Source organism: Nothoprocta perdicaria, unplaced genomic scaffold (genome assembly GCF_003342845.1).
Source record: "Nothoprocta perdicaria isolate Ctin4 unplaced genomic scaffold, notPer1 scaffold_14, whole genome shotgun sequence".
Taxonomy (NCBI): Eukaryota; Metazoa; Chordata; class Aves; order Tinamiformes; family Tinamidae; genus Nothoprocta; species Nothoprocta perdicaria.
The window spans coordinates 4,257,417-4,270,515 of NW_020454538.1; positions in this window are offsets into that span (position 1 = coordinate 4,257,417).

The following is a 13,099-nucleotide window of genomic DNA, read 5'->3' on the forward strand; positions in this document are numbered from 1 at the left end:
TGAGACCTCATTACCTGTCTGCCAGCAGAACAGATTTGAAACCAGGACTGTCTGTAGGGTCATCTAAGTGATCCACATGCTTTCAGGGCCATCCTCCCGCATGTCTGTGGGAGGGAGGGACTGTGTGCTGTGTGGTTTCTTCCTTTTAGTGTTTGACACGTTGCAGATGTAGAGATGTTATAGACTCAGGCAGACTGACACATCCATGCTGTACTGATTCCTGACATTTATCTACATAGAAACTCTCCCTTGACTCCTCAGGAATTAACATTTACTCCTATTATCTGCTTCAGTCTTGTAGCAATTAAATCCAATCAATGTGCAATAGCAATGGCAACTTGCACAGCAGAGTAGGTAGCCTCACTCTTCGATTGCAGTGAGGATTCTAATTCCACAGTTGAATGGATACAGGAATGCAAGAAGGCTCCTGGTTCCCTGCCTGCTACTACAAGCAACCGTTCCACATAATCCCCTTAGCAAATATATGGAATTGCATCTTAAAGTGAGTCCAGTGTTTTGTCCCCAGAACTGAGGAGAGCTGCTCTACAAATGGGTGAGTTGGAGTTTAGAAGGTTTCTAAGTTGATTTCTAGTTGACTTAAATCTATTTGTTCTTGATTCAGCACTGTGATTTAGCTGCTTCTCCAGTGTTTACCCCTGAGAGCCCATGCAGCCCTTCTTCAGAAAGGTAACGCCTCTGCTTTGCTGCTCCAGGGCAGGGATTAATCTGCTGACTCTCTTTGTAGTTGTCTCGAGTTCATTTTTCTTAAAGATGAACAATGAGAAGGACATCGTATTTCATGGACTGAGTATTGTCTTACATACCTATATTAAAGGAGATGGTGTTTGTTTGCAGGCTGAGAGATTTTATTTCTACATAAAGAGCCATTTGATGTAGCTCAGTTTTTTTAAAACCTCATCTCTTTAACAAAAGTCTTTATCTTGATCCTTCTAGATGTGTTACAGCCTTTTCTTTTGTCCAGGGATGAACAAAGTACTGTTGTAAATGAATACACTTTCACATGTTATATATCTTTTGACAATGGATTGAAAAAATCCTGCCTAAATGTAGCTTCCTTTTGCTGCTGCTCACTTTGTTTTAGTAATGCCTGGACTCTTACTTGAAATTCTTCTGGTTTTGTTTTTGAAGGTAGGAATGTGTCTCACCTGTATGGGACATTTGGCTGCAGGTAAAGATATTTGGATATTTGTTATGTTCACACCAATTATTACTTGAAAGACCTGCCTTAAATTCAAATGCCTGGTAGAACTTCTGGTTTTGCAAGACTGAGACACTGTTTTGTATCTGTATAAGGAGATGAGAGTGTCATATGTATTCAAGGAGGGCACATCATGGGTTACCCAAGTTTATCACTGTAACTGTGACATTAAAGCAACTCCCTCGTGGCTTTGAGGAAGGGTGATCTGTAGTCCTGGAAAGCAAACTCATTAATTGCAGGGCAGGAACAGGGTCACCCCAGCATGAAACCACTTTCAGGAAATTAAGAGCCTGTGTTATATATATACACACACACAGATGGTGCAAATAGAGAAAAAAAAAAAATAGGGGAGGAAATGGAGTGCCTGGAGGCAGGTGACATTGTGAATTATGTAAAAACATAATGAAAAGGAACCCGAGAAAATGAGATGTTTGGAAGCATGCAAGCAATTGAGGAGAAGCAAAGGGTGATGGCAAGAAAAATGGAAAAAAATGTGTTGGAAAAAGGGGCTCTAAACGAGCCCCAGTCAGAACTAGTAACTAGAGGGAAGAGAAGGGAGAAGTTTCTTTTCTCATCAGAGAATAATGTCTCTGGACAAGTATCTGGAAGCACATACATTTTTCAGAAATTTAGTGAAATTTAGCAATTTATAAGAGAATTTCATTAAAATTATAAAGCATAAACTTATGTCGGTAGTAATGTTCTGGTTAAAGTAGTTTGTTACTAACTTGATATTTTTTTTTCTCCTTGGCTTTCAATTGGTAAATCATTTTAAGATTTCAGTTTACTTTAGGCTATGCCAAATTAAAGCTTTACACAGAAACAGGCAATATATTTATGGACGTGGAATGACTTTTAGCATTTGCTCCATAGATGGCCATCTCTCTTGCAAAGTACAAACCCAGCAGAAAATCACACACATTTTTTTTATTATTATTATTTTTTCCAGATTTAGTCTGCACAATTCAGGGCAGGCAGAGAGAATTTACAACTCTGTACGCATACCCTAAGATGACAGCCTGGTTCTGTGAATGAAGGCTCTTGTAGTAAAGTCAATAGGACTACTCAAATGAGTAATTTTATTGAACTGTACATGTATATGTTTGCAGGATCAGTTCCTATGCTGATAATGTAATGTGAAAGAAAAATTTGAAAAAGAACTTCAGGAACATTTGGCAGTGTTATGTCAGCAAGTAAATACAACCATCTGGTCTCTAGATTGCTAATCTATTTCCCCTAATTTTATGGGTAGCACGCTTCCTGTGTGTGCAAGCTTGAGACTACATCATTAAACTTTTGTATTGATCTTTTTTTAGTGTTTTAACAGAAACATTTAAAACACATTGCTATTTGGGGGGGGTGAAATTGTGATTATATGCATGATCTTTCGGGTTGGAGAGTTTTCATTTGTCTACAGATTATTTTTAACTGTTTTACTGAAACAATTCCCAATGAGAACGATTACTTTCAGGTATATTTTTGGAAAAACAAATCAGTCATCTATGATGAACAAAATCCAGTTATCTGTTGCTTTTAGTTAATACAATTAGAGTTTGATCCTGTTTGAAAGTTACGTCTTTATGTGATATTTGCTATATAGTAAGAGGTTTGCTTGGAGTCCAAATCTGTTGTCCAACATTAAAGATATATTTTTAAAGAAATTAGAAGTACCTCATGCAAAAGTAACTGCCTTCAACCATCTGAAATCAGCCCTTTCCCTTATTATTCCCTTTAAATTCTTAATTTCTTTAATTTTTTTAAAATGTGCTTCTTCCATGAGGTTTTAAAAATATGTCCATTATTCCTTCAAATTTTTATAATGTGAAACATGTCTGAATTCTTAGATTTTTAAACCTTTCTATAACCTTTTCAATCAAAATTCTAAATTTCTCGTCTGATGCTTTACCTTTGTGGTAAGTTTTGGGTTGGTATACATTGTGAGAAGAAAAAATTAATTGATGCATACAGTTAAAGGTATAAGATTTTCTACGTACTTAAATGTCAAGGAGTACTTATCACAGCTTGAAGTAGGCTTGCTTCACTGAGGGAGGTTATAGGAATATCAATTTTGTATGAATTGCACAGTAAACATATTTAGGAAATTAATTAAAACTACTTTAAAATACTCTCAGTGATCCTCATTTTTACCCCCATAGGTTAAACTATAATTTCTCTTTCCTTCAACATAATTAAATCAAAAGCAATCTGTTTTATGGACATACAAAGCCTTGTCTGCGTGAACATGTACAATGTTAATATTACTTTATTTAAACAGGTATAAACAAGCCTTTTTATTTTAAGTTAACCTAGTGTGATAGCTCACCAGATAAAACTGAAATATATCACTGATAAATCAGTCTCAGGAAAACAAAACAGAAGACCTGTGCACACAAGATTTAAACCTGTACACTTCACCTGTATATAATGATTTAAGCTCATTTAGAGGTGGTGTGCATTGGTTAATATTCAGGGAAAAGTACAACAGAATTTCACTGTAGTTGAAATGGTGTCACACAGGTTACACCAGAATGTGTATGCCCTTGTTTCACATCTCCTTGCTGGTTAAGAGTTGGTGTGATCGGGTTTATAGCCTTACATGAATAAGTCGTGAAGTTGAGCTTACGTGCATTCATTTCAAACGATAGAGCCGGAACCTGTATGTATGTATGTATGGTGACACTACATATGGAGATGGAAAAAAAATTGTCTCAGTAATTAAAAAATACAGCTCCTCTCATGTGTTGACTCTTGCAGACAGTTTGTGCCCATGCCCCTTGGCTCTTCACTCTCAGAATCCCAGCAACTCCCACATACTCTCAAGAGAACAGACCAGGAAGGTGGGTAAAGAACATAATATATCATGAAGAACTTTATTCTTACCTGGACTTTCCTCTCTTTGAATGTCTGTGTTCCTCTGCGCAATGAACAACTCCATGCAATATCTCATGCACATCGTATTTTATTTACAGCAAGATACCAGAGCCTTCAGTCGAAGCTCTGCTTTGCCCACACACAGGAACTTCAGGAAACACCTGGTGCCTAGTTAAAGCTAGAGCTGCCCGAATACTGGTGCAGTATTTCTCTGTTAAAGGAAAAAATGCTCTCTGATAGTCCTTATAGCCAGCCATCTGTCTCATGTATAGCTGTACTATTTGAATCTCTTAGCTGTTGACACAACTGAGTGTTGTGATCTTGTCCTTTACAAATAAAAATGAGGTATGCTTCAAGATGTGGGCATGCTTTGAGTTTAGACTTTTTTTTTTAGAATTTCTTTTCATTCTAAAAGGCTGCTTAGGATCCAGTTACGAGGTAGATGAAGTTGCAGTCAGCTTGAGTTAGGTCACGTTCAAGAGCAGGAGCAGAATTCTGTAATTCCGTAGTTAAGCACAGAAACACCAACCAAGCAGCTGCTAGGCTGGGCCTACCTGTCACTGCAGCTGTGTTGGGCCCTGGTAGCTGAGGTTACCACGTGATGAAGAGCACCCCTGGCATCTTTCCTGAAGACAGACTTGGTCCAAAAGGAGCCCTCGGAGATCAAACACTTGGAGGAGAAAATAGGAATATTTGCACTCAACCTTGTTACCTCCCAGGTGGGCAGGAGGTAAAATTCTAATTCTAATGTTAGCAGCTGAAGTGGAGGGTGCCTCCTCCTCACATTGATGTTTCAGGGTTTGTCCCAGAGGCAGGACCTTTGGGAATTAAATGGGAATATGCCAAGAGACTCTTCCTATATGCCACCCACTTAGTGCCTCAGACACTCGTTCTCACTTAAGCTTTTTTCATTGAAGCCTCTTGGAGCTTGGAGAGTTTATGGCATGTTTTTCTTGTGGTTTAGGGATGTGACAGACACTTCTAGACTGAGATTTGTGCTTAGAAATATATTTAGGCAGCAGAGTCCTGGTACATCACCAATGTGTGATGTCTACCTGAGAATGGCTTCAAAGATGACAACAACAACTACAAAAAAAAGATGTCACTCATGATCTGACTTCCATAGACTTCTAAGATGCATGGATGAAACTCGCTCCTTTCTTGAAAAGCTACTGCGGTATGAGATTACGGTGACTTTTTTTGGCATAGAGCCACAAGGAATATGTGCCTGCGAGATCCCTTTTCCTTACAGCAACAAAACTCTACAGCGTATCTTCAGAACATGTAAATTCAGTCCCTATCTGACTTACATTTTTGAGCTGAATAGTAGTGAAGACACTTTACTTAAATTAAGCAGTGAGGCTGTGGCAGGTTAATTAGGCAATTCTGAATTGTAAGAATAAAGCTCCAAGGCCTAAAGGGAAAAGAAAGAAAGAATCTGACCTTTCAGTGATGCCCCAAAGAGGTCTCCCTTCACAGCAGAAAATAGAATGAATATATTGGATTTTTTTCCCATTTTTTTGTGCATGTTTTAAACCAATTAAAAGAAAAGGAGTCTATGCCACAATATGGAATTAATAGCTTTAAATCCTCCTGGCTCAGCTAGGTAGTTCTGACGGAGGGTATCTGGTATCTCTTTGTCCACATGAAATGGTGGGAGCGAGCGATACGGGTTTGTGTTTCCACTGACATTAGTAGGGCCATAACCCAATTCTTTGGTCTCTAATTCTTGGCAGAAATATATCAGATATGCTTGCAGTGATGTATGTGGAGTAGATGGTTTGGTTTTACTGGTTGGGGTTGCTCATAAGCATAGGAGCTCTAACAAACACCAACCATAATCATAACTGGTCCTGGCAAGCAAGAAAAAATAGAGCTCAATGAGAAATTGTGTCTTCCCACATTTTGTGTTTCTCACTGTTGTGGCATACAACAAAATGCTTTATTTGATCTATATAACTGATTTGGGAAAATTCAGTGTACCACATTCTATTGTAATTACTGCTATAAATACTTTTAATTATATTACAGTGCTATTTGAAGGACCAGTCAGGATTGCTGCCTAATTGTACCTGATTTTATGTGAAGAAACATATAGACTGCTCCTTTGTAAAGCTACAAATTTGCAATTGTACCATTCCTATACTCAAGAACAAGTGCACACACAAATCTCTCAGTAAAAGAATCTTTATTTTGATTATAATTTAAATTTTTTTTTTCACATTCGGACATTAGCTTACATTGCTTCTTGTAAGAAAAAAAATTGTAAGAATTTTTTTTTCTGTAACGTAAGAGGTAAAGATGCGATTACAAAGCCAAGTAGATGCAAAAGATATATTACAAAGGCAAGTATATGCAAAAGATATATAGAACAATCTTGTTATATCCAAATAGGATTTGAGAAGATACATCCGATATTGTCCAATCTACATTTAACAAGATCAGTATCCCTATTTAGTTCTACTACTTCCCAGGTTTTTATATGCTATGTAAAGAGTTTTTATATGCTAAGCTGGAAACATCACCCACAAAATACAGAAAGGAATTGGCATTTTTAAAGATTAGATGAACTTGCAAAGCAGTGTAGATACTGATTGCGTTCACCTTGCAGACCTCAGTGTGGAGAATATTAGTCAGTGAACCCCTGGCTTGGACTCTGATGGCTAAATGATGAAGGAATCACTTTTGAAATTTTGAAAACAAATTCTTTAATGAGGATTTTGCTCCCAATTACGTAACTGGCCAACACAATGCTATCTCATATGAAATATAGTCTTCCCTGACTTTAGAAACAAAATTAAGCATGGAAAATTGCAAAGTTTATATGCTGAGGAAACATGTAATGCTGCCATTTGCTTATTTCTTTTCTTTTGAATATGCTGCAGTTATTACATGAAGGAACTTAACATGTATGTAAGAATATTTCTGTATACCTATAATAAGCCTCTTCTGGAGCAACCAAGACTTTCATTAGTTTAATCAAGGTAATTAAACTATGGTAACTAAAACTAGATTATGCATCAAGACTAAGTCTTATCTGTTGATTCCTCATATGTGTGAAAGCAGTAATCATTATTCATTATTGTAAATCTCCCTAGATCAAATCTGACAGTTTTGTGAGAGTCCTCATTAAGCTGCTTAGGCTTAGGAGCCAAAGCTTTTTCAGCCAAAAAGTCACAAATTGTTATTGCTGTTTCATCCTCCTAATTTCTATATTGTCTCCAACAGTGGTGAAAATGGTGAGAGAAGTTATAGCTGAGACCTTGTGTGATTTCTGAGGGAGCACTAATCAGCTTGCTCCAGATTCTGACAGAGCTCTTGCCAGCTTCTTTACAATTTCTAGCCTCCACAAGAAATGCAAAAAGCACTGAATTGATTCATGACCTGGATGCTCGTGACTGCAAGTACGCTGGGTGAACTCACCTGTTTCCAGGTAAGTCATGTGTTTACACATATTCCTGTCTCCTTTGTTGAGCAATACTCTCAAACATGGAATTTTGCTCTGCTATGGAGAATTCTTCAGTGAAGTCAAACTAACTACATACTTCTGTGTATGTCCTAGCCGCTCTTTTTGGCTATCCTGGACAGAAAAGGTTCTGTACCCATGGGAGGAAGTAACCTGACATCCCCATGGAATAATTTGTAATTAGTGACCACTTCTTGGTATCATTTTTCTTTGAAACAACCTAAAGCAAAAATTTGATTCTTTGTATTAAGTTCATAAAGGCCCAACTGGGCTACTTGCAGATACTTCTGTGGATAGTTACAATTCCTGTTCACTCTCACTGTCATTGTGAAAGAGATTTTCAAATTACAACAGTTTAGAACTTCAAATTGAAGCATGTACCTGACCTATATTCCCATTTGTAGGCAAGTGTTTAGGCTAGTGTAATTCAACATAAAATCTGCTAAGGCAGCATGGAAGGCAGCAGCAAAAACCAGCCTTAACAACCCCGTATAGAGGCTGGAGATAATCTGCTTATTAAAGGAGAAATCTGTTTTTGGCTGTAGGAGGCAATTCTTGGCCCTGCGAAATCTCTCCAGCCAAAGGATAAACAACTGTGGTTTGTCTGCTCAAATTTAGATCTCCAAAAATTATTTAAAGGATAATTGCTGTATCATACCTCAAATAAGTTATCACTTTTGAAGTTAAAAAGCAATCAATTTCTTTTTCTGCATTTTGGAATTTTAGTCTCTCCTACAGGATGGATAATTACCTTGTCAGGAACATGCACAGCGTGTCTGGAGAAGCTAGCTGGGCTATCATCTTGTTGTTTTACACTCATTTACCAAGACGTCCTCTTCAAGGATGAGAAAATTAAATAGTGTTTATTTTATTAGGGTGCTGCTCTCTCTGGAATCTTATCCCATAAAACATGGGCAGAGATAAACATCAGGAAACTGAGGGAATCCCCTGGGTGCGGAGGCTTCCTACCCCTCCTCAGTCACACTGCCCACTTAGGAAGTACAAACAGATCTCCAGATTTTCTCAAGTTCCCTAAGAAAGTTTCACCTCTTAGGCTAACTCCTAACCGCAAAGCTTCTCCTTTACACGCAGTCCTGCCCTGGGGGGTTCTGATCCGCCTCACCTCCCTCCTCGTCCCCCCGCGACGGTTTAACGGTCGAGCCCAACGGCCGCTCCCACGTTTACCGCCGCCGTCGCGCTCGTTGGCTCCGCCCCACCGGGCCTCCCCACGTGACACTCGCTCTGCCGAGCGATCCCCGTCCCGCGGCGGCCACCCGCGAGCGCCCGTTGGAACGGGAACAGCCGCTCCGCGCCTGCGCACTGCGCCGCGCCCCTGCTCGGGAGGGCGGGAGGAAGGCAAAGAACTACGCGCCCCAGCATGCCCTGCGCGGCCCGCCGCGCGCAGGGAGCCGGGCGCCCGCGGGGCACGCTGGGAGCTGTAGTTCGCGGGCGCGCGGCATTGTCTCTGCCCGGGAAGCCGACGGCCGGCGGGCGCGCCTGAGTGACAGCCCCGCGCAGCCAGTGGCCGGGGCACTGCGCGGCGGCGCCCGGCGCCCGTCTCCTCGGTGACCGCGGAGCTGGCGCTCGGCAGAGTCGCCGGGTCCTGCGGGATGGAGGTGAGTGGGAGCCGCCACCGCCGCCCCCGGCTCTCCCCTCCCCTCCCCCGCGCGGGGCGGCGGGACGAGGAGGAGGATGGCGGGGAGGCAGAGGGGCGTCGTGAGGGGAGCGAACGGGGGAGGCGGGCGCGGGGGGCGCCCGTTGTCCTCGCGGCGGCCGCTTTTGCCGCTCGATTTTTCAAACCGCCCCCGCGGGCTCAGGTGCCGCTTCTGCCCTCCCGCGGCTCCACCCTCCCGCGGCGGCGGGAGCAGGAGCGGCGCCGCCCGCGGGCGCCGCGGGACCGGCCCGCGCGGGGCCGCCGCTGCCCTCGCCCGCGCTGCCCCTCTGCTCCGCTTCCCGAGTGCCTCCCTAGGGACGGGAGGAGGAGCGTTGCTGCCAACAAAGTCTTGGTGCAACTCGGTTGTTGTCAGGAGCAGCTCGGGCTTCGCGGGTAGCCGGGCGATGAACGCGCCCCTTGGCGCAGCGGCGCCGCCGGGAACCTTTGTCCTCGGCCCGTGGCCGTTGTCAAACAAACGGCTCTGGTTACTTATTCATTTATTTTACATTCGGTGCTTTGGCTGCAGCTGGAGGAGAGGCGCCTGTTAACAAATCTCTATTTTCCTTTCTTAGCCCGCTGTTGCTAATTAAAGTGAGTAGTTTGTGCCACGCTAGGTGCACCTAATTATTTTCCGACGAAGCAATTCCTGGCGATACAGGAGGAGCGACGGGGTTGCGCTGTGCCCTTGTGCGATGTTCCTAAAACCCGTTCTATCAAAACATTGTTCCCACCCGAGTTCTTAAGCGTCCGGTGATGCCTCCTGCAGCTCGAGCTGTTTCCTTGTGCAGCGCATCTGAGCAGTGAGCGGGAACCCCCTGTTTTTAAACTTCATCGGAGCTTTGTAGCAGCGCCAGTTGTGGAAATAGTTGCCCTAAAAGTACAGCTCCCATCCTGAGGTCTCCTTTGCTTTGCTTAAGGTGAAGATGTGTGGGCAAGGGTTGAGAGAAGGGCTGTCCCTCCGTGTGCATCCTTGCCACGCACGCGTTATCTGCTTGGAGTTTCCCTCTTGACAAACTGAAAGAATCCAATGGCTTCTCTGCCTTTCTAAAGAAGAAAACAAACAAAAAAAGCACATTAGCATGGATACTGTAGTGCCAAATATCCGCTTGTTTCCAAAGGCTTTTCAAAACGGCCTGGGGGTTGGTGCTGCAGTCTTAATTTTCACATGCTCCTTCACTGCCCTGGGTAGCTGTTAGGCTCTGGTCTAATTTATGAATATGCCTCCTGTTTCTGTTGGCTCTTTTTGTTGCTATGAGTTAACAAGAGCAGAAGCAGGAAACAACGTACCTCCCTGCCCTGCAAATACACGAGCAATTACAATTTCCTTTGTGGAAAAGGATTTGAAAAGTGACGTGAAACGCTAGCATGGATGTGAAAAAGGAACAGTACATAAAGGAGCGCAGTATTCGTGGGATAAAGTACAGCCCAACTGGAATGGGTGTGTGTGGTGTCTTAAACCTCAAAAATAATTGATGAAAATGGTAGAACAAAACGTGTGCTTGCAGAAAACTCAAGCATTTCTCTTCATTTTGCTGTTTTGTGACAAAGCTGATGGATTAGGGGCAAGATGCAGTGTTTCCCATACTGGTACAATTCTTTTAGTTGCGTGTGATGGTGTTTCTGTCAAAGTTATTAAACTGTATTTGTTCTGTATCATATTACTAAGCTGTTGTTGATACAAATTTGCTAAACTTTTCTCAAATCATAATAGCGATTTTATCCTTTCATCTTTTAATAAGTATATTGAAACATCGTTAAATATTATCATTTACTTAAGGTTTATTTTCTATGCATTACAAACTCTTCTGCTTTTGCAGGCCTGTTTCCTCCTTCAAAATGCATATATCTTCCCAACTAATACTTCTGAGATGTGTGATTTTTGATATTGTACAATCGTTTTCTCATTGAAATTTTCTCATATTTAGTGACAGCAGGAAATCAAAGTAAGCCTGGCCATGTCTGGTACCAGGGTGCAATCATTTATGATCAAATGCAGATATGCCATCAAATTTATAAAAGCCAGTGCTACAATTATTAGAAGTAGCTACAGTAGTGTACAGTTGGTAGGTTTGATAAGATTCAGCATTTAATTCTACTGAAAATCAGCTCATCGCTTTATCTTTGGTTATTTAGGACATTTTTGAGATTATATCTCTCATTAGCAATTTTGTACTTTTAGTAAAGACATGGAGACGTATTCATAAGGTTTGTATCACTGAAACTAAAAGTATATTTCATTATTTATACTACACATTCTATAATTTATTGGAGTAGACAATCAGATGTATAATTATTTTTAGTCTACCATAAAAGCATAAAACTTGCATGATTAGGTGATTTAGTTTTGAAACCAGACTGTACTGTCTACACTTTTACAACCAGTTTGTTAACAGTTGGTAATTGAACTAATCTCTCATGGAATTCCTGTGGACATGAGAAACATTGTAATTTTTCAGGTAGTCTATTATACAATTCCAGTAAAACACATTTGAATGAGTAGGGTTCTTGCAGAAGAGCCACCTTTGTTCTTGGTCCTAGAATTTCCTAGGTAAATTCAGTGAGCTGTTATTTCTCAAGGATGTAATAGTCCAATTAAAGCACAACTGTATGGGACAGTTTGAGTTTGGGAAGCAATGGCATTTTCAATGAAGTAATATGGTTTTCTTTTTTCTTTCTTTTTTTAATACTTCAGTAGCAAAAGGCTCTTTAGTTTTGAAGCACTTCCTAACTTTTCATGCAAGTAGTTATGCAAATAAATGACTAGCTGGAAATCTTCACACCTCTGGAAGCTCACTATTAGAGAAAAGAAATGTGGTATAAGCAGCCAGCTATATATATATATATATATATTTTTTTTTTTAACATATAGGAATGATGTTTCCTTATTAGTGCACATCGCCCGAAATAAATACTTGATGTAAGGGACATAGGTTAGGAAGGCAGAGAGATACTCTCTGCTGAATGAAGTTAAATAGAATCCTCTCATAGCAAAGGTGCAATCATGATGGAATCGTGAGGAAAGAGAGCATCGAGGTTTGCTTTTTTCCAAGAACAGCCTAACTATGTTTTCATAATAGGTGTTTTTTTTTTTTTTTTTTTTTTTTTTTGTGCAATAGCTCCTATTTTTAATAGATTAGAAAGGTAGTTAGAAAATGTTTTTTTCCTTGTCAGACCTGTTAATACTATAATACTAAATCTTAAATTTTTGCAAGTACTACTTTTCACTCTTTTTTTTAAATCTAATTATTTATAATCTAATACTCTAATTGTTTCCTTTCCCTTGCAAGCTTTTTCCGTGCCAGAAATTATTGTGCAGTAGAGGTGATCAGTGTAGCAGTGTCAGCATATCCCCCAGAGACATATTAGGATATTTTCAAGACAATCAAGAATATCAAGAATAGAAATATTCCCTGAAAGAAATATTAAAGCATATATTTATTCATTCACACTCTCATGATCTTTATTTAAAGCTATGGTCTTTATTTACTGTTGGGCTTTTTTTCTTTTCCTGGGGTTGAAGAAATATATCCTGAAAAGATTTATTAATATTAATTCTTACTCTCGGAAAGTACCAGACATAATTATTAGATGGCAGAATATCTTAGTTTGGATGTTTTGGCCTCGTGGGGAGAAGCTGAACCTTGATTTAAGGTACTAGACTGTGTGCAAGTTGACTAATGTCATTGCGAGTGGTGTAGGAGCTTGCATGGTATTGGGGAAGCACTTCTGATTTTATGATTTCCATCTAAAGGTTAAGCATGAAGTTTTATTTCTTTCCAAAGCTAACTTATTTTCTGGAATTACAGAAGAACTGTTGTTATTGAAGTTAGATAATTGCTATTCTGAAACAATTTGCAGAAAACAGTTCTATATTGAATGATCACGGCTG